The 21,169-nt window shown below is 47.2% G+C and overlaps 1 protein-coding gene across 1 annotated transcript in view; it reads left to right on the top strand.

The window, feature by feature from the left end:
* UST (uronyl 2-sulfotransferase) overlaps positions 1–21,169 on the top strand; it is a 308,265-nt gene that overhangs the window by 126,774 nt on the left and 160,322 nt on the right. The window lies entirely within an intron of this gene.

Genomic DNA, 21,169 nt, shown 5'->3' with positions numbered 1-21,169 from the left:
ATGAATGTACGCTAAAGGCTCAGAAACCAGAAGATAAATAAAAACCCCCAAAATATTATTTTAAAAAAATCTTATTCTTAAAATCCTGATTCTTGCTGGCCTGACTTCTTTTGAACTTTTGGCTTGGCGATACTGTAAGGTGTGATGAAGAATAAAAACTAGAGATGTCATGTGGATGGTCAGAGTTGTGCAGAGCCTTGATGATGGTGATGCGGAGTTCTTTGAGTGAGGGTCCCTATCTGTATTCCATTGGGAGTGTGCATTTGCTTCATGCATCTGACCCAGGAAGATTTTTGCTAGAAGAGTCCATTGATCCATGCCTGCGCAGTTCAGACTAAGAGCATAAGTGGCAGCACAGACTCCTGTGTTCAGCACTTGCTTACTTCTTGGATTTATATGTAAATTATTAAGTCAGTTTGCTTAGTTAGTTTTAATAGTTACTTATCATAGTTAGATTTAGGGGTATTCTCCCCCACATCCATACTCTTCAAGATGATTATGCCCCAGAACCCAGGCTTTAAAAATTGTGCCTCTTTTCACCAATCCTTCCTGGTCAGCAGGGACCACAGCTGCTTCCTCTGCAGCGTTCCTGTCAAGGGGTCAATTTGCCAGTCTTTTCCCTCAAGAGCCCATGAGGCTCATAAGTACTGATTATGGAGGTTCCTCGTTGACAAAGCAGTTAGACTTCAATCTGATCTGGGCCTGAAAGACCCCCCCCCCACACACACACTGGAGTAACTCCTCCTCCTCCCCCACCCCTCCAAATAAAAACATGGGGAAAATTTGCTCACAAGAGGAGGGATAAAATTACATCTGTCTGAATCCTCTTATAAATCTACTGGGACTTTGCTTCGCAGTGTCACAACAGCTATTTTCAGTGCCTGGTACCAAAATCTCAGCTCCAAAAAGCAAGTCTGCTGCGAAACTGATACCATCCAAGACACAGCTGAAGGAAAAAAGCATTGTCTGCTTCTGGATCCTACAGTACCAGGATGTTTTACTAAGGCGTCCTCAGCACCAAGACCTATTTCTAAGCTGTTTGTGACAGTGTAGCCAGAGAGGAACCCCCTCCCCCCCTTCATTAGAGGATAAATACATCACTTAACAAGACATCCTTGTCATGCAGTATCCTGAGTCGCCCATCCTTTTGGGCGCTATCGTCTCTAGAGAAATTCTATCCAGGAGTGTCCTTCCCCTAGACCTTCTACAAGTCAAGGTCTCACAAAACCGAAGGTACTGTCGGTCTGTGCAGAAACTCACCCTCCAATATCTTCTCTTAGCAGAGATACTAAGCAATCCGGTACTATCGGCACCAACAGTGGAACACAATCCCACCTTTTCATCTGAGGACTCGGACATTGGTGAAGGAATGTCACCTTCCCCACCGATGTGCCAACCCTCAGTCCGGAAAGGGTGTCCAGAGTCTCATGGGGTCCATCGAGATCTCAGCAAGCAGTTTATGCTCCACTGGAACATTGGTACCCCACCGCCATTTGACTCTTTCCACTGGCCCTACTGGCATACATCTGTTGAATCAAATTGATGTGCTCCAGAAAGCGCTTGCAAAATGCCTCTCCTTGCATAGGAAGTAAAACCTCCTCACGAGACAACAGGAGGAGGAACCGGAGGAAGTTCTTGAACCACTGATCTGTCAGGGTGCTCGTTGTCATACCCAGATGAGGCAATTACATGTGCCTCACCTTCTCTGCCTGATGATTACAGGAATTACTAAAAAGGGTGGCAGAAAAGCTCCAAATCACATTAGATGAAGTGCAGGAAGTCCCCCTCTTCTCCACTGAACTCTTAGACATGTTACAGAATTTGGGACCCAGCAAAGTAGCCTTGCCTATTAATGAGGCCATCATGGAACCACCAGGGGTGGTCTGGCACCTGCCGGCCATATTTGCTCCTACCTACAAGAGAATGGAGAAATAATATTTTGCCAAGCGGCTAAAATTTTTATGTACTCACCCAACTCCAAATGCACTGGTGGTCCAGGCAACACCGGAGAGAAGCAGAGACTAGACAAGATCTACCACTTCTGATTAAGAGGCTACATGTTTGGACTTTTTTTTCAATTGAAAAGTCTTTTTCCACCAGCCTGCAGTTCAGAATAGAAAATTGTAAGGCACTAATGGCCAAATACAATTTTGTGAACTACAGTAAATTCACAGAATTCTCAGATAAAATCCCACGAGAATTTAGAGGACAATTTGAAGTGCCCATCAAAGAAGGAAAGCTGATGGCAAGATCATCACTGCAGACGGCACTTGATGCAGCTGATATAGCCTCCTATTCAGTGGCCACTGCAGTCCTCTGGGTTCCCAAGAGAGGTCAAGTCCATAGTATAGTTAGGCCTGCCGACAGCAATTCCGGGCAGAACAGTCAATGGGCCCCAACTAGTGCCCAGTGAGGTGCCAGGTGCGCTGCTGGGCACGCTCTTCCGGCATGGCCAGGGCTTCCACGTGTCTGCCAGGCTATCTTCGCTGCCACTGGTACCTCTCCGCACATGACTAGGAGCATAGGCCCGACTTCCAGATTTCCCCGGGGGGTGCTTCACTCCTTGCTCCAACCTAGGTCCCTTCCCCCAATGCCCCACCCCCACCCCACCTCTTCCCATTGCTGTTCCACCCACTCCCCTGAGGGTGCCCCTCACTTGGCAACGTCCTTGCCCATCCCCTCCCAGTGGAAGGACTTCCCCAACCGGTCCTTGGTTCTGTTCACCCCAGCATGGCCACTGGGATGATCATGGGCTAAGCTTAAGAGCTTCTCCCGGTACTTAGTTGGAACCACCAACTGTTTTTGCGGCTGCCATTCTTCCCGGTGTCCACCAGAAAGAATTTCCTTGTATAAAAGTCCTTGGTCTATAACAAACCGGGATCGATTAGAAGAGCTGAGAGGCGGTGGGGTGCTCCATGCCGCTGCCCAAGCTTTCTGAAGGCTGTCATCCGCTTCCTGCTCAGCCTGGAACTGTTCCCTTGAGGCTGGGGTCACCAGTTCTTCCTCCGACTGTGGACTTGGGCTTGGTCCCTCTGGAAGCGATGTAGGTGATGGGGTTGTTTCCGTTGCTGGTGTACCGCTTTCCGCTGGTGCACCTGAGGGTATTTCAGGCTCTGGCTGAGCCTTTTGGGTATGGCTGTCTTGTGCTTCTGCCAGTTCTGGCTCGCTGGCGCCCTCTGGCGTTGAGTTTGAAGATGGGGTTGCACTTGCTGGTGCTGGTTGCTGTTCCAGTTCCGGGCCTGGGACTGGAGATGCTGTGGCTGTTTCAGTGGTAGGCATGGAATCCGGGTCCTCTACCTCTGTCTGGGTCTCTGGTAACACAGACGGGGCCTATGTGGACGGTTCAGGAACAGGAATGGGTCTGGAAGCTTGCCTGGTTTGGCTACGTGTAACCATTCCCACTCTCTTGGCCCGCCTCACCTGGTTGGCCAAGTCTTCCCCCAGTAGCATGGGGATAGGATAATTGTCATAGACTGCAAAAGTCCACATTCCTGACCAGCCTTTGTACTGGACAGGCAGTTGAGCTGTAGGCAAGTCTACAGCTTGTGACATGAAGGGGTAAATTGTAACTTTGGCCTTTGGGTTGATGAATTTGGGGTCAACGAAGGATTGGTGGATAGCTGACACTTGTGCCCCCGTGTCTCTTCACGCAGTAACCTTCTTTTCGCCCACTCTCAAATTTTCCCTTCGCTCCAAGGGTATTTGAGAGGCATCCGGGCCTGGGGATCTTTGGTGTGAGGGTGGTGTAATGAATTGCACTCGCATGGTGTTCTTGGGACACTTGGCCTTGATATGTCCCAGTTCATTACACTTAAAGCATCTTCCATCTGATGGGTCACTGGGCCGAGGTGAGTTACTGGAGACTGGTGAGGTTGAAGGGTAGGGTATCTGTGGCTTTACTTGGGTGGTATGTGGGGTCTTTGGCTGTCCTCGGTTGTAGGGTTTATGGTCTGTGTGCCCCCTGGGGTAATCGTTCCCCTTGACAGTAGCTTTCTTGCTTTTTGCCAGTTTCATCCATTTGGCTTCAATCTTCCCCGCCTCAGCGATATTTTTGGGGTTTTTATTTTGTATGTACCGTGTGATGTCTTCAGGAACACCATTCAAGAACTGCTTTATTTGTATGAGGAGGTTCAGTTCTTCCAAGGTTTGAATGTTGTTTCCTGTTAGCCAGGCCTTATAGTTTTTTGCAATGTAGTAGGCGTGTTTGGGACATGACTTCTCTGGTTTCCACTTTTGGTTTCTGAAACGCCGACGGGCATGATCTGGGGTTATCCCCATCCTGTATCTGGCCTTGGTTAGAAAAAGTTTATAGTCATTTATTTGGTGCTTAGGCATTTCAGCTGCCACCTTTGCTAAAGGTCCACTGAGCTGTGACCTCAATTCTACCATGTACTGGTCTTCGGGAATGCTGTACCCAAGACAGGCTCTTTCAAAATTTTCCAAGAAGGCCTCGGTGTCATCACCTGCCTTGTAGGTGGGAAATTTCCTGTGCTGTGGAGCAATATTTGGCGCCGGGTTGTTAGGGTTGGCTGGCACATGCAGCCCAGCTTTTACCAACTCCAGTTCATGTTTTCTCTGTTTTTCCTTCTCTTCATTCTCTTTTTGTTGTTTTTCCATTTCTTTTTGTTGTTTTTCCATTTCTTTTTGGTGTTTTTTCATTTGTTTTTGGTGTTTTTCCATTTCTCGGTGGTGGGCCAACTCTTCTTCTGCTTGTTTCCTTCGGTAGGCTATTTCTTCTTCTTCTAGTTTTCTTTTGTGTGCTGCCTCTTGGGCTGCCTGTTCTCTTTTTGTTTTATTTCCAGTTGCTGTTTGTGTTTTTCCATCTCTCGCCTGTGTTCAGCTTCTTTGATTTGTTCTTTGGCCTCAATTTTTGCCTTAGAAGTCATGGTTCCTGTTTTCTTGGGTTGGGGTGCCCTCCGGTGTTTATCTTCTGAACTGCAGGTTCTCTGTTGCCTCCTGAAGTCTGCCTAGCAACAGTGCCTTTAGCTAATTTTTCTTTTCTCTCTCTAGCTAATGTTCAATGAAGGGAAACCAGAAAAACCACTTTATTTGCATGCCTATAAGTGCTGGTACTTGACTCCTAATGGGAGTGCTATTGTGTGACAAAAGACTGTTAATAGTCCTTAACGACTTCTGCTTAACATGCAAGCCACAAACTGCCAGAGAGAGCAGAAAAAAAAATTTCTCTCTGGTTCCCTTTTAAAACCAACTGCTTCTCTCTGCTAAAAAGCCCTTAGCAGAGAAAAGAAAAATATAATATTCCTACTGGCTTCTGGATTCTGTCTATATCCCACCGCTGCCACCATGTAATAACCTTAGTCCCAGATTTGGACCTTAGCGTCCAAAATATGGGGGTTAGCATGAAAACCTCCAAGCTTAGTTACCAGCTTGGACATGGTACCTGCTGCCACCACCCAAAAAATTAGAGTGTTTTGGGGCACTCTGGTCCCCCTGAAAAACCTTCCCTGGGGACCCCAAGACCCAAATCCCTTGAGTCTCACAACAAAGGGAAATAATCCTTTTTCCCTTCCCCCCTCCAGGTGCTCCTGGAGAGATACACAGACACAAGCTCTGTGAACCCAAACAGAGTGAATCTCCCTTTCTGTTCCCAATCCTGGAAACAAAAAGTACTTTCCTATTCCCCCAGAGGGAATGCAAGGTCAGGCTAGCAATCCAACACACAAATCTCCCCTTGATTTTTTCCTCCCACCAATTCCCTGGTGAGTACAGACTCAATTTCCCTGAAGTAAAGAAAAACTCCAACAGGTCTTAAAAGAAAGCTTTATATAAAAAGAAAGAAAAATAAGTACAAATGTTCTCTCTGTATTAAATGATACAACACAGGGTCAATTGCTTAAAAGAATATTGAATAAACAGCCTTATTCCAAAAGAATACAAATCAAAGCCCTTCAGCACTTATATTTATGCAAATACCAAAGAAAAGAAACCATAGAACTTACTATCTGATCTCTTTGTCCTTACACTTAGAAACAGAAGACTAGAAAGTAGAACTACTTCTCCAAAGCTCAGAGCAAGCAGGCAGCCAGAAAACAAAGACAAAGACACTCAATTCCCTCCACCCCAAGTTGAAAAAATCCGGTTTCCTGATTGGTCCTCTGGTCAGGTGCTTCAGGTGAAAGAGACATTAACCCTTAGCTATCTGTTTATGACAGCCCCATATACAACTGGTGCCTCTCCATAGTGGGGGTTCACAATCTAAAGGCCAGGTCATGTGTCGTCCCCCCTCTGTGCCCAGCCCAGAGCTACCACACTCTCCCCACCCCACGTTACCTGTGGGGGAGGAGGGAGCGCTTTGTCCTCCCACTGTGCCTCCTCTCCCACCTCCCCCCGGCACATTCTGCTGTTCTCCCTGGTGGGCAGGTGCCAGGCAGGTAGTAGGAGGAGCCGCTTTTAACTCTGGCCCCTCCCGGTTGCTGCTCTGCAGCACTGCCCAGCAGCTACCTGAGAGAGCTTGGCTGGAGAAGAGGCGGCTTTTGCTCCCTGCCTGGTTCAACTTCTGGGGACCCTGGCACCCGAGCCCGGACAGGGAGTGGATGTCACCTCCCAGCCAGGCTCTCTCAGGTGGCAGCCATGCAGGGCTGCAGAGCAGCATCTCAGTGGCTGGAAGGCGCTGGTTCCGCCCCTTCCACTTCTGGCATCTTGGTCATGTTTTGCCCAGGCCCGCCCCACCTTTTCCCACTCCCCGCTCCTCCTCCTCCCCCCAGCACCTCCAGCACGCCACCAAACACCTGACGGCAGCAGGCAGGAGGCACTGTGGAGGATGGAGAAGAACTGATCGGTGGGGCCTGCTGCTGGGGGTGGGAGGAGGGGCTTGGTGGTGGGTGCCTCAGCACCCACTCACTGCCTATGCCTAGGAGCTCTGTGGCCTCCCTGGGTGATTTAAAAGGGCCTGAGGCTCCCACCACCGCTTCTGTGACAGAGGCGGCGACGCAGGACTCGGGCCCTTTTAAATTGTTCAGGCCCCTGGGCAATTGCCCCCTTTGAAGGGAACAATCTCTTTAGTGTGAAAATGGATGAATCCCTGCACTGTCTAAAGGATTCTTGGGTACCTTTCCATTCAATCATGATTTATATAGCAGCAACCAAGAGAAAGTTTGATAGACCACAACCATACAGGCAAAGACCTGCTTCCTTCCCTTTCTTCTACCACAGAATCTGCGAACCTCCCAGGAAGCATGAAAGGTTTCAGAGAACTAGACAGACTGCTCCTCTGCTTCTGCGTTCCAAACCCAAGCGTCTGCAAGGAAACAATACAGACGGTATTGCTGAAAGCTGCAAACCAAGTCTACTGCCAAGTTCATCTGCCAGTACTCAATTTGGGGGCCATCTAATCCATTTCTGCAACAAGTGGAGGGACATATATGACAGATGGGTCCTTGACATTGGTCATATAGGATTCCTGATAAAGTTCCTGTCCCCCATCAGGGACCACTCTTGCTAGGAAATGCTCATTCAGGGAAATAACCTCACTTCTCTGTCTGGGAGCCATAGAACCCATACTTCCTCAATGCCAAGAAAAATGACAGTATTCAATCAAAGCGAGTATAGAGACCCATCCTAGATCTGACAACTCAGTCTACATCAGGAGTGGGCAAACTTTTTGGCCTGAGGGCCACATCTGGGTATAGAAATTGTATAGCAGGCCATGAATGCTCACGAAATTGGAGTTGGGGTGCAAGAGGGGGTGAGGGCTCTGGCTGGGGGTGTGGGTTTCAGAGTGGGGCCAGAAATGAGCTCAGGGTGAAGGAGGGGGTTGGAGTGTGGGAGTAGGGGTGATGGCTCCATCTGGGGTAGGGCTGGGGATGAGGGGTTTGGGGTTTAGGGGTGTGCTCCAGGCTGGGACCCAGGGGTTTGGAGGGCAGGAGGGAGATTTGGGGTGTGGGAGGGGGGTGAGGGCTCTGGGGTGGGGCAGGTGTTTGGGGTGCAGGAGGCTGCTCCAGGCTGGGATTGAGGGTTCGGAGGGCGAAAGGGGAATCAGGGCTGAGGCAGGGGGTTGGGGACTGGGACGGGGTCGGGGTGCAGGCTCCAGGCGGCACTTATCTCAAGTGGCTCCCAGAAGTAGCGGCATGTTCCCCCTCCAGCTCTTACGCAGAGGCATGATCAGGTGCTGCCCCTGCAGCTCTGATTGGCCACAGTTTTCAGCCAATGGGAGCTGCAGGGACAGCACTTGGGGTGGGGGCAGTGTGCGGAGCCCCCTAGTTGCCCCTACATGTAGGAGCCAGCAGGGGGACATTCTACTGATTCTGGGAGCTGCGTGGAGCGCCTCCCAACCCTGCTCACTGGCTAGAGCGCGGGACGGCAAGCCCCAGATCCTGCTCCCCAGCAGGAGCTCAAGAGGGGGATAAAATTGGCTGGTAGGTTGTAGGTTGCCCACTCCTGGTCTACATCCAAGCAGTGTGTTGCAGAATGGTAAAGCATCAGCAATAATTCCCTCAGTGAACAAAGAAGATTGATTCACAGCTCTTGCTATGAGAGATGCCTGTCTTCATAAGGGGTCCACCCAGCACACAGGCAATTTCTCATATTAACTGTAAATCTGAATCAATGTCAGTACAAGGTACTTCCCTTCAGCCTTGCTACAGACCCAGAGATGATGTCTGTGGTGTGTCAGTGGCCGCTCACCTCTGCTGCAAGGGAATTTTGATCTTTCTCTACCTCATTGACTAGCTATTGATTGGTCCTCTTGATAAGATCTTCCTATCAGCAAGGACAGCCATACCCAAGCTACTACTATTGCTGGGAATCTGTGTAAACAAAGAGAGATTCATCTTAGTACTCACACAGACGATAGAATTTATTGGAGCAGCACTGAACTCTATCACAGCCAGAGCATATTCCCAAAAGACAGATTCCTGACCATGAAGGTATTAATCACACAGCTTCTGGCTAGTCCACAGACAGCAGTCCATTCCTGTCTCACTTTCTTAACCCACGTAGCTGTCTGCACACATATAACATCACTTTCAAGACTCTGACTTTCCTTCCTCTAAGCTTGGCACAAGACCATATGTTTCCTAAACAGAGACAGTCATAGGCGGCAGGTTTGTATAATTTTTGGTGGTGCCCACAATGGTGGTGCCCGCCCTCACCCCCTTGCCCCCCGCTCTCGCCCTGAAAGCCGATATAAAATGAAGCTACAATGTGTCAGCACCACAAGATTACACGGGTCAATTAAAAGTGGAAAGTCAGAAGCAGCACTTGCCTGCTTCAATATACGGTATTATGTTTTGTTGCACTTGCTGGGACAAAGTGGGAATGTTCTTAATGTTTTCTCTGAATACTGTGTGGATGCCTCAGTTTCCCCTGCAAGATGCCAACTGAAGGTGCTGGGGACAAAGAGATCAGAAGAGTTCCAGAAGAGAGACAAAGGCTAGAGGAGGGAGTGTCAGTTTGGAGCTGGCTGGGGAAATGGGGAGAGGCCCAGAACTTGGGTCTAGGCTCCCCACCCTCCAAGATGGACCTGACTAAGGAGTGCTGTTTTCTGTACCTACAAGCTTTGTTTTAGACTGTGATCCTGTCGTCTAATAAACCTGCTGTTTTACCGGCTGGCTGAGAGTCACGTCTGACTGCAGAGTTGGGGTGCAGGGACCTCTGGTTGCCCCAGGACCTGCCTGGGCACATGTGCTGTGCAAAGCGCACAGTGTGGAAGAGCATGCTGAATGCTCCAAGATCAGACCCAGGAAGGTGTAAGTTTCTTGCCCTGGAGACAGTATGCTCAGAGAGAGGAGGCTCCCCCAGAGTCCTGACTGGCTTTGTATGGAGCAGTTCCAAAGCATCCCAGCATCCCCTTCCATACCATGCGCTTCCCAGAGTCCGCACAGGCACTGACACTCTCTGCTCTGGCCTTTGTCTCTTTTCCAGGCATTAGGAGGCCACCTGATCTCTTTGTTCTCCAACACCTTCAGTTGGTACCTTGCAGGAGAGTGGCCCAGGCCATCAGTTGCCTGGAGACAGGGTTTCGGCCATTCTCTGTGCAGATGGCATCACACTGGCACTCTAGGGCTCCACAACAATCACACCCCCTTATCCCACCATCTAGATCCTTGAGAAATGCATAGGGGAAACTGAGGCACCCACACAGTATTCAGAGAAAACATTAAGAACATTCCCACTTTGTAACACCTGTATACTTTAAATGGTGTAAAATAATCAAGTATTGTGCTAAAGACAATGATATTCCAAACTGACCACCAAATTTAAGTTGCACGTTTTTCCCCTCAAGTGAGGGTTCTGGGATGGGGCTGGGGATGAGGGGTTCACAGTGCAGCAGGGTGCTCAGGGTTGGGGTGCTGGGGGCACAGGCTTTGGGTGGGGCAGGGCTGGGGATAAGGAACTTGGGATGCAGACAGACTGCCCCAAGGCTAGGGCTAGAGAGGACTCTCCCACCTCCTTACTGGCAGCAGCAAGCTCCAGGGGAAGAACCCCTCTTTCCCCCCCCCCCCCCCCGCAGCACACTCACTCTGCACCACAGTCACTGCACGTGCTCCTAGGGACTCTCTCAGGTCCAGAGAGCCTACTTGCCTCCCCTATGGGTAGCGGGGCGGGGAGTTGCCATCATGTGTGGCCTCCCCACCTCTGCTGCTGCCCCGGGGTGCCAGGGGGGAGAGCTCCCAAGCATGTGTGTGCCTCCTTCCCCCTCCTCTCTCCCTCTTCCCCTCCCCCGGTGCTCCAAGAGGCTGTCTGCCACTGATCTCTATAGCCTTAGGCAAAAGCAGCACAAACAAAGGAGAGAGGCACTGGCTGTTTTCTTTCAGGCAGGGAAGCTCTGAGGCGGGGGCAGGGGAGAAACTCTGCTCCAAATATTGGTGGAGCACAGCCTCCAGTCTTGAATATTCCTGGTTCTTGAGCACCTGGAGCCCATATAAGCTGCCGCTCCTGGAGACAGCATGAAAAGACGGGTATCCATCCCTTAGAGAGTACAGGACCCACTAACCTGGTGGGGGAAAAAAGCTACTAGACAGGGTCCTCATCATTATACCCAGACGAGGCTATTACATCAGGCTCCCCTTCTCTGCCTGATAATTTCAGGAAAAGGGTGGCAGAAAGGGGGTGGCAGTCCTGTTCGCTCACCCGCCACCTGAGAGAATACTGATCATGGACACCATCCTGGTGGGATAGGGAACCCCTCTGGATGAGCATACAGCGCAAGACACATGGACTCTACAGGACTCCAGAATGCATACAAAATGTTTTGGAACTCAGAGCCCTCCACAGAGCTTACAAATGGTTTATTCCACACATAAAAGCAAAGCGTGTTCAAGTACAGTCAGACAACATGTTGGCAGTATTCTTCATCAGCAAGCAGCTGTTCATAGCCAAAAAGCACAGACAGTGGCCGAATGTATCACAATGTAGGCAGTGAACTTTGCAGCCTGGAAAAAACCCTAATCAGGAGTGAAGGAGAAATGAGTTCTGCCCAAGAGAAGTGACAGCTGAGAAGTCTAGAGTCTAGAAGTCAGGAGTCTAGAGTGGGTGCATTTGGAGGGTCACCAGATTGGCCTGAACGGGGACAGTAATAAGTCTTAATTTTAAGGCCTTAGTAACAGGACCGGCGCTAGGGGTTTTAGCGCCCTAGGCGCACGGCAATTTCACCGCCCTGATCCCGTGGCTCCCGTGGAACTGCCGCAGTGGTGCCTGCGGTAGGTCCACCGGAGCTGCGGGAACAGCCGACCGTCCGCAGGCACGATTGCAGCAGCTCCACCGGAGCCCCCTGCCGCCCCCTCCGGCAAAATGCTGCCCACCAATAATCCTGGCGCCCTAGGCGATTGCCTAGGCCGCCTGAATGGAAGCGCCGGCCCTGCTTAGTAACTGCAATATGTAATCACATATTTCATTATCAGTCATACATAAGATGTCAAAGGAACAAGGTAAAATGTATTATAGAGTACAGCCAAGACATTGAGAACTGCCTGTTAAAATCTGTAAAAATCCTTGTCTAATTCATTAATATTGTTTGTTATGATGTATTATTAATATTATTGTAACGCTTAGAGGCCCCTGGTACAGACGAACAATTCACATAGTATCCTTTATGAGGATCTGATCTGAGGTCAATAGGAATCTTTCCATTGACTTCAACAGGCTCTGGATTAAGCTATATGGTCAGACCACTTGTTTTGAGGCAGAATTCCCAGAACTCTGGTGGTATGTGCATGGATTTGTTTCTTGAGATGTTGCAGGCACCTTACAGAAACTATAAAATGTGTAGTTTGCTTTTTAAACAATTTTTAGTAAGCTTAAAACTCTGAAACCTTGAGCTTATCTGCATCTAGTATCCTAGTATTATTTGTCCTCTGTATTTCTCTTTTTCATTTATCTCAGTACTTAGGGGTAGTGGAGCTCTACAAGATTTTACTTTTTTTACTTGTCCTGCCAAATGCTTTAGCTGCCAGTAGTAACAAAAATCTGAAACGCTGATTTGAAAAAGTAGTTTATTTTTCGATTGAGCCCCAGCCGCTTAATGAAAAGGAAACAGAAGAATCTGGTCTGGTGGTTTTTGTGCTTTATTTTCAATGTTCCATGCAGTCTATGCAGCTCTGCAGGTTAGCTAGCTAGCTCTGTTATTCTGGTTTCAGGTATATTTTCATTCGCCACCCCCGCCAGAAGATCTTGTCTAGTCTATTTTAGAGTTGATTAGTTTCAGAAGTATGTGTTTTGTTCCAGTGTCACTATAACCTGCAGGTATCAGAGGGGTAGCCGTATTAGGGCTTGGCTACACTCGAAACTCCAAAGCGCTGCTGCGGGAGCGCTCCCGCGGCAGCACTTTGAAGTGCAAGTGTGGTCACGGCACCAGTGCTGGGAGAGAGCTCTCCCAGCGCTGCAGGTACTCCACTTCCTCGTGGGGATTAGCTTGCAGTGCTGGGAGCCGCGCTCTCAGTGCTGCGGCACTGTTTACACTGGCGCTTTGCAGCGCTGTAACTTGCTGCGCTCAGGGAGGTGTTTTTTTCAAACCCCTGAGCGAGAAAGTTGCAGCACTGTAAAGTGCCAGTGTAGCCAAGGCCTTAGTCTGAAGCTGTAAAAAGTGACAAAGATTTCTGTGGCACCTTATAGACTAACAGAAGTATTGGAGCATAAGCTTTCATGGGTGAATACCCACTTCGTCACCATGAGCTAATATGAAGTGGGTATTCACCCACAAAAGCTTACGGTCCAATACTTCCGTTCGTCTATAAGGTGCCACAGGACTCTTTGTCGCTCTTTACAACCTGCAGCTACACCTTCTATCCCTGAAACTGAGCAAGATGGCACCTGATGCACTGGATCTATGAGGTTCAAGACAGGGCGAAGGAAACAGTGCTTAAGCAGACTTCCATGTTTTAATTTTAGCCTTTTGGAGTTTCATATGTTTCAATTACATTCACTACTAAACTGCATCTGTAACTTAAGCTTTCTTTGGTTTTGATGCTTTCAAATTGCTTAAGATTAGTTTAAGGGGGCTTTGTGATCAAAGGGTTTTTGAGATATTCAGTCTTTGAAGTCCACCTTTCAGAGAGAAGCACTGCCCCCTTTTGGCCTGTCTCGTTTCCCAATATTTGGGGATTTGCAGGTTTGTTTCCAGTGGAAAGAGAAATGGATTAAATGAGTCTCTCATTTCTCTGGTGTAATTTTATTTATTTACCAACTCTGAACAAACAGGAGGCAGTTCCTTGCTCACAATTTTGACACCTGCCTTTCCAGCCAGTTCTGTGCCACAAGGAACTCTGTCTCTGCTCCCTCCAAGGGCCACACTCACCACTGCTTCTCGCACTGTCTGTTGTCATTCACTTGACTTTTTGGTTGCTGTCACACATATACAGCTGCAACAAATCAATCTCCCAGACCCTGCATTTGTGTTCAGCCCCCAGGAAAACTACTCAGTCCATGTAACTAAGCTTCTCGGCCTTGTGTGCAGCCTAGTACCTTGGACAGTGGCTTCCATTATATCCAGCTATCATACACCATAAAGAACTTAATTGCTCCTTCCATTTAGCCTGAATGAGGGGTTGCTACCACACCCATCAGCTTTAACAAGGTTTCTGGTTGCCTATAGATCAAAGAAATGCCTGATGGAAGCCTTTAACTCCTTCCAGCATGACAGAGGTATATGAATGCCTTGCTAAGTGCAAGTTGGAAAAGAATACCACTTTGAGCCACAGCTTCTCTCTGGAATTCCAGATGCAGATGAGGGTCCAAAACAAACCCCTAGGTTGCAAACCAACTTGAAGAAGAGAGAGCTGATGCAGCCCTTGCCATCTCCTTAATTCTTTAGCTAAATCACCTTAATTCATGACCTGTTTCAATCACACACCAAGAAAGTAGAGAGATTGTACTGGCAAGATCTGATATGACACAGAAAGTCGTCAACATATTGTTGGCATAGCCATTACAAGTGTCTCACTTTCTTCCTCTGTGACCTCGTGAATATAGAGCCCGGTGTGACCCCCACCTCACCCCTTCTTTTGAGCTTAGCAGAGCTCTCAGAAAAAAGAAGCAAATTCCCATCATCAACTTCTCGAACATCAGTAAAGAAATGGAGCCACCAAAGAGGGTTGTTTGCCCATATACTATATGGAATTAGGCCTTGTGGTGTGTGGTTGTAAGGTTGAACTTGTTGATTTTGTTACCATTTATGTTATGAGGGCTAGTAAATTTGTGCCTCGGCTGGTAAGTTTTGGCAGTTGTGCAAGACCCAGCACTTACTGTATTAAAATTATTCAGGTATTAATGTGTTTGGCTACAAGGACTAGGTACCTGTAACAAGTCAGTCTGTACTGTAACTACAGTCACTGTCTTGTAAAGTGCAACTAAATCAACACCACCACAATATAAATGTCCAAATATGGTCTAGTTTCCTTGCTTCCATTGAGGTACCCAGAGAATTCTTCTTGGGTTTGTTCCTCCACTAGTGCTGCCTCCATCTCCTGCCTTTTGAGTTGTTTTTTATTGTGATAGTGGGAAAGCTAAGTTTCAATCCCTGCCACGTATGAAGCTGTGTGATAATGAAATGCTCCTGTCAAGAATCCTATTCTATTTATAAGGAAGAAGAATTTGGACTTTCTGTGACAATCCAGAAAACAAAGATATGGAGCCTCTTTAAGAGGACAAGTCTCACTATGCAAATGTCTGCATGTAAGCTGCATTGGAAGATCAAGATCCCTTACAGCATCTATGTTATACAGCACGTAGCAAAATGGGGTCCTGGTCCATGAATAGTGCTCCTAGATACGATAGTAATATAAATAAACAAATCAACAGTAATAATGTGCCTCTGGGGCATTAAATACATATTGTAAAGTTGCCCATGTGCTGCAGATGTCTTATTTTGTTTGTTTAATTTACATAGTCTATTATAAACTGAGCTTTTAAAAACTCTAGAGTTTATCTTCAGTTGCATAATTACACATATATGGAATGATTGTTACTTAAAGCATTTTAATTTTGGGTGTGTGTGTGTGTGTGTGTGTGTGTGTGTGTGTGTGTGTGTGTAAAGAATGATGCCAGTAAAATTGATCCAAGAGTATAGATAATCAAGTTGGGAGATTTAGTTGGAACTCTAGAGGAACTGACATACAGAGAAGTTCTGCACGTGGTAAACCACCCATGTAGAATATAAAACCTTATTTTTCCATCGTATTGGAAAGTGCAGTTCTGCTTAGCCTGTGAAAATAGACTTCACTATTACCCACATTTAGTACCTGGCTGAAGCATCCTGAGCAGATGCATGAATGAAGAAGGAATCCTCACTACCTGAAGGCCACAGAGCTCCTCCATGGGTATTACTTCAGCAGAGTACCTGGGTTATGACTGTTGTAGGAGCAGCAGTGATCTGTATGCTCAAAAGGTCTGTTACACCTCCCCTCACTCCCCTTTTGGTCTCCTCTCCCTCTTTGAATACCTGTGAAATAGCTTTCCCTCTCCCACCCACCCCCTCCTGGAATGTTTGTGGGATGAATGGGCTGCTTGAAGAGCTGGAAGATGAGAAGAGCTCCCAGGTAGGCAAGGTGTCTGGCACTCTAAATAGGCAGCGATCACACGCCCAATGCCCGGACGCTGTAGGTGGAGTGTGACCAACCAGACACGGCCAAATCATCTCTAGTCCCAGGCCATGAGGAGCAGGTCCTTAAAAGGGGAAGGGGCCATGTGCTCAGGAGTGCACTCACAAGATTGTACCCCCCCCGTGAAGGCCCTTTGCCCGGACCGCCTGGCCAGTGGTTTGCTGCGTTGCATTTCATTGTGCTTCGGGAAGACTTACCTTTGGATGGTGCTAGGATGTCACGGTTCGGAAGTAAAAATGAAGGCCTCCAGATATTAAACAACATTAAGCTTTAGTGCCAAAAACTAGTGTAATTTTTGGAGGGTAGAATTTAAAGAGTGTACAGCTGTCCTATGCATATCACTCTTGACAGTGAATTACCCTAAATAGTATGTTTACAAGCATGTATAATGGCATTTGGTTTTCTCCTTTCACTTTTTGGTCAAATTTGCTAAGTGATTAAGAAAGACAGACAGAATTTCGTCTGAATATAATCTGGAAAGTTGCTTTCAATTAGAAGAATCGTTCTGCTCGTCTGACTGGGATCAAGTAGGTGCTTGGATGCTACATTGATGAGTGCCATACAAATGCCTACAAATAATCTGGGCCAGACCTTTGTCCACCACTGCTTTTTCTAGCAATCTGCAGCTGGCAGAACCCTGATACACCAAAGGCAAAACTGGTCACAGGATTGGGAAAGTGGAAGTCTTCTCCCAACCCTCTGCCTCGTTCCTATGTTGGGCACATCTTAGCTAGAATCAAAGATGTAGCCCTGTATTTTAAAATATTTTACTGTAGCCTTTTTATTCTTTGTAATAAAAACAAGTTTTTTTTCTTGAATGAGTGCCTAAAGTACTTTTTCTAAAGGAGACAGAAGGCTCAACTCATTGGCCTGAAATTGCTAATCTAATAAATTAGATGTGTACTTGAATTGGAGTGTTGTACCACTCTTCCCACCTGATTTGACTCTGGCATAGTTCAGCCTTCCAAGCAGTAACATGTACATTTGCAGCAGGTTACATTGGAACATTAGTCTCTCAACAGAAGCCATTACAGAAGCGTGATATAATGTAAAAATAATTCTATAAGACAGATTTAGCAGCACACCCAATATCCCCTGCATCAGATGAAACTATGACTCCCCTGGCGGTGTGAGCTGGCACTGTGGAGGACATTAGTACAATCTGCCTTTTCATGTATTGCCCCAGTCATCAGGTCGCTAAATGATACTGTCTTGCATAGTTACATAGCAGTTGTTTGAGCTATACCTTGATTTCGGCCAGAATTGGTTTTATCTGAAAGGACAATTTGTGCAAGCCACACAGGCATGCACAAACTATGCACCTAATTTATTTTACACTGTTGTTGATTATTTGTATTACCGTAGAGCAGTGGTCCCCAAACATTTGAGGGTTGTGCCCTCCCTTCCTTTGTCTGCACCCCCAGCCCCTCTCCCAGAGACAGAGCCAGGAGCGGGGCTGTGGTTCAGGGGGTTGGAGGGTTGTGGACAGGGTAAGGTGGCCAAGGCTGGGGCCACAGCCGGGGGTAGGTCTGGTGCCAGGCATGAAGCCACAGCCAGGGGCCAAGGCTGGAGTTTGGGCAGGCATGGGACTGGAGCTGCAGCCAGGGGCTAGCAGTTGGACCCTTGACCAGGGACGGAACCACACCGAGGGTGAGGATGGGGTCAGGCATGGGGCCGGGGCCAGAGTAGAGCTGGAGCAGGGCTGGGGTGGCCCTCTTTCCCTTCCTCCCCATCCCCTATGGGGGCTGTCCCAGCCCACCATGACCCTCCCCTCCCCCCCAAACTTTCTTCCAGGCCCCACAGTTTGGAGACCTCTGCTATAGATCTTAGAAGGCCTAGTTACGGACCAGGACCCCATTGTGCGAGGTGCTGTATAAACAGAGAATATAAAGACAGTCCCTGCCCTAAAGAGCTTATAATCTACCTATAACATTGATGAATACCTCTCAGGTTTTGCACTTTTCAGGTCTCATAGGTACAGTTTAAGTGCAATTATACTAGGATCTATCTCTGTTACAGAACAGCTCTCCTTTCGTCTAGCTCTATAAAGTGGACTTGACAATATCCGAGTCGTCATTGGTGACGTGCCATTAAAATCTTTGAGACTTGTGTGTTCTATCCTACCCCTTTTTTTTTTTTAATTTTAGTTTTCCTTAATAAATATTTGGCTGTTGACAAGTTGGAATTTATGTGGTTGTAATATCAAAATTCTCTGTCCTCAGGTAGGAGAGAACAGAATTTCTCATCGGTTCTGCTAGGCCTCCTTTTCTTATAAGATGAGTGGGGCAGTCAGGTTTAGTTGTGCTGCAGAATGCACACCAATAGTATAACATTTTTTCTCAAGAGTGTTCCTTGACAGGGGACTGAGTCAAGAGAAATATCAGAATTCAGGCAGCGGTAGGACATCTGTAATAGCTCATAGAACAAAGGTATGTTGCAGTGCTCTTTGAGGCACCATGTTCAAAGAGACATTTGGAACTCAGATGTAGGTGAGATGCAGGTTAGAGCGGGTAATACCTTGATCCCCGATAAGAGAGGCACAATAGAAATAGTAGAGGCAACTAACCAGGCTTTATTGATTTTTGCCTTCACTGCCATTAAAGAACTGCCAAAGGGCAGCTGAACAGGGTTGGAAACTGGAAGATTTGTTAAAAGAGAACAGGCAAAATGAGCATGCATTTTATGAAAGGGTGTTAAAGGAGAAGAAATGAACTTTTTCATCAGGTTGGAAAAACCAAAACTACTGAACGCATGCGAACCTAGTTTTGCCAGATTCTCCTAGCAATGAAAACTATTTCTTTCTGTTGTAAAAATGTAGATTTCTCCTCTGATTAGCATGAGGGAAGTGCAGACAACAGAAAGAAAACCATGTTGTATTTTTGGCTCACGGTAAAGTATAATTGAAATAAATAATTAAGACTCTAGTGGCATTTGAATGAAAAAGACATTCTAAATTATGGCAGGATATATGCTACTTAAAAAAATTTACAGTTCAGAACTAGTTCTCCGCCAGTGTGTTCTGTCTTCATTCTTTTGTTGACAAAAGCCCCTGAAGTTGGCTAACTAAATGATATCCAGTATGTTTTCTTTTCTTTCCTTGAACAGCTGCACTAGTATAGATATGAATACTGGGAAAGAGCTTGTTGCAGATATTTATGTAATATACAAAATGATTTTAAGGAGCTAAAGTGTATCCTAACAGCGAACTATCTGCTTGTCTTGCTATTAGTTGAGAAATTCATCAGCTATTTCCTTCACTTAATACAGTAACTCCTCACTTAACGTTGTAGTTATGGTCCTGAAAAATGCAACTTTAAGTGAAATGATGTTAAGTGAATCCAATTTTCCCATAAAAATTAATGTAAATGAGGGGGGTTAGGTTCCAGGGCAGCTTCCCCTATTCTGCAAGCACTAGGGGTGCGGGGCTCAACCCTCAGCCTGCCCATTCCACCCCTTCCCCCAATCCCCCACCCTTGACCTGTCTCTTCTGTCCCCCCTCCACATCCTCGCCCTTTACTTTGCACGCTGCGTCCTGGCTCCTCCCCTCCCTTCTAAACGCCGCAAGCCAGCTGATTGCCGGAGGGGGAGGCTCACTGAGTTCTTGCTCCTCCCGCCTCCCTCCTACTTGGGGCAATCAACTGGCTTGCGGCATTTAGGAGGCAGGGGGGAGGAGCGAGGACTAGGCACAGGCTCCCCCTCCCTGCCTCCTTCCCGGGGCAATCAACTGATTTGTAGTGTTCAGGAGGCAGGGGAGGAAGGGGGAGACTGCACGCTGAGTCCTCACTCCTCTCCCCTTCCTCCAAAACACCGCAAACCAACTGATTGCTGTGGGCAGGAGATGAAGGGGAAGGCGCTGATCCATGGGATCTGCCGGCGGGCGAGAGGGAGGGGAGGTAGGGGGGACGTAGGGAGGTTGCCAGCTGTGGAGGAAGCAGGCAGCCAAACAACGTAAGAGTGGAGTATTGCACAACTTTAAATGAGCCTGTTTCCTAATTGATCAGCAACGTAACGACGTTAAGCGGGGCGACTTTAAGTGAGGAATTACTGTACCATGGGCTATGAGTAACATAAGCTGGGGGAGGCTGTGCCTCCACAAACGGGCAGGCATGACCATACCTGTGCTCTGCCCCCAGCCTCCCTCCTGCTTTCTGGTTGGCGTGGCTCCAGTCTCTCTGTGGGCTGACCCCGGTTTGAGTTGTGCCACTGCCTGCCTGTCGCTCCTGGGCTGCAGGAGGGGATTGGAGGCGCTCCAGGGCTGGGGACACTAGCCTGAGGCAGAGGCCGGCAGCTACAGTGGGGGAGGAGGTTTGTTACATTTTTTTTCCTGAAGCATATTTGCTGTTCTAAAAATATCTACCTTGTTCAAAATCAGTTAATGACTATAAATAGCTTTGAGACTATAAAACAGAGTGCTTAATATTTATTTCTTAATGTTACTTTAAAATATATCGATATTAGACATCAATGCAACATTTCCTGTGATTTTGGGTGCAATTCAGATCAGCGTAAGGACTTCAGTATCAGTGTGGACACAAATGAGTGAATAATCATTCGTTCATTCTTGCCATTTATGATTTCCAAATTATTCTTTCCTCGTGTGACTTGGATTTGAAATGTTCTTCCTTACCTATCTGGATTTCATGATTCCTTTGGTTGTTCTGAATCCATTCTTAAAACCTTTTATATCATATAAAAATATGGCCAAAAATAATTCAAAACATTAAAAACTAAACTGACAAAACTGAAAAATATGATTTCCTAAAGCCACTAGTCAGCAAACACTTATTACCACATGATCTTTCCATCAAAGTCTGCATTTTTAAACTAGTGTTAAAATATAGTTGAACATTTTGTCTGAGTAATTCCTGTGGGATCAAGTTGGTCAAAAATGGAGTGTAAAGTGTATTCAAATTGTACAACAGCAGCAGGAGTCTGGTGATTGTTTATTGGGGGATTGATGAGGGCAGTTTGTTGACTCATCTAATTAGCTGACACTTAAATTCATTTGAGTTATCTACTCCTATCTTCTAACGTATAGAGATGTCATTTTATAAACAGTGTTGTGTGGTGGGTCAAGTAATCCATTTTTGAATTGGAACCAGCTGAACTCTATT

Source organism: Gopherus flavomarginatus, chromosome 4 (assembly GCF_025201925.1).
Source record: "Gopherus flavomarginatus isolate rGopFla2 chromosome 4, rGopFla2.mat.asm, whole genome shotgun sequence".
Classification (NCBI taxonomy): domain Eukaryota; kingdom Metazoa; phylum Chordata; order Testudines; family Testudinidae; genus Gopherus; species Gopherus flavomarginatus.
The sequence above is the reverse complement of the archived record's forward strand: the minus strand, read 5'-3'. Positions and strand labels throughout refer to the sequence as shown.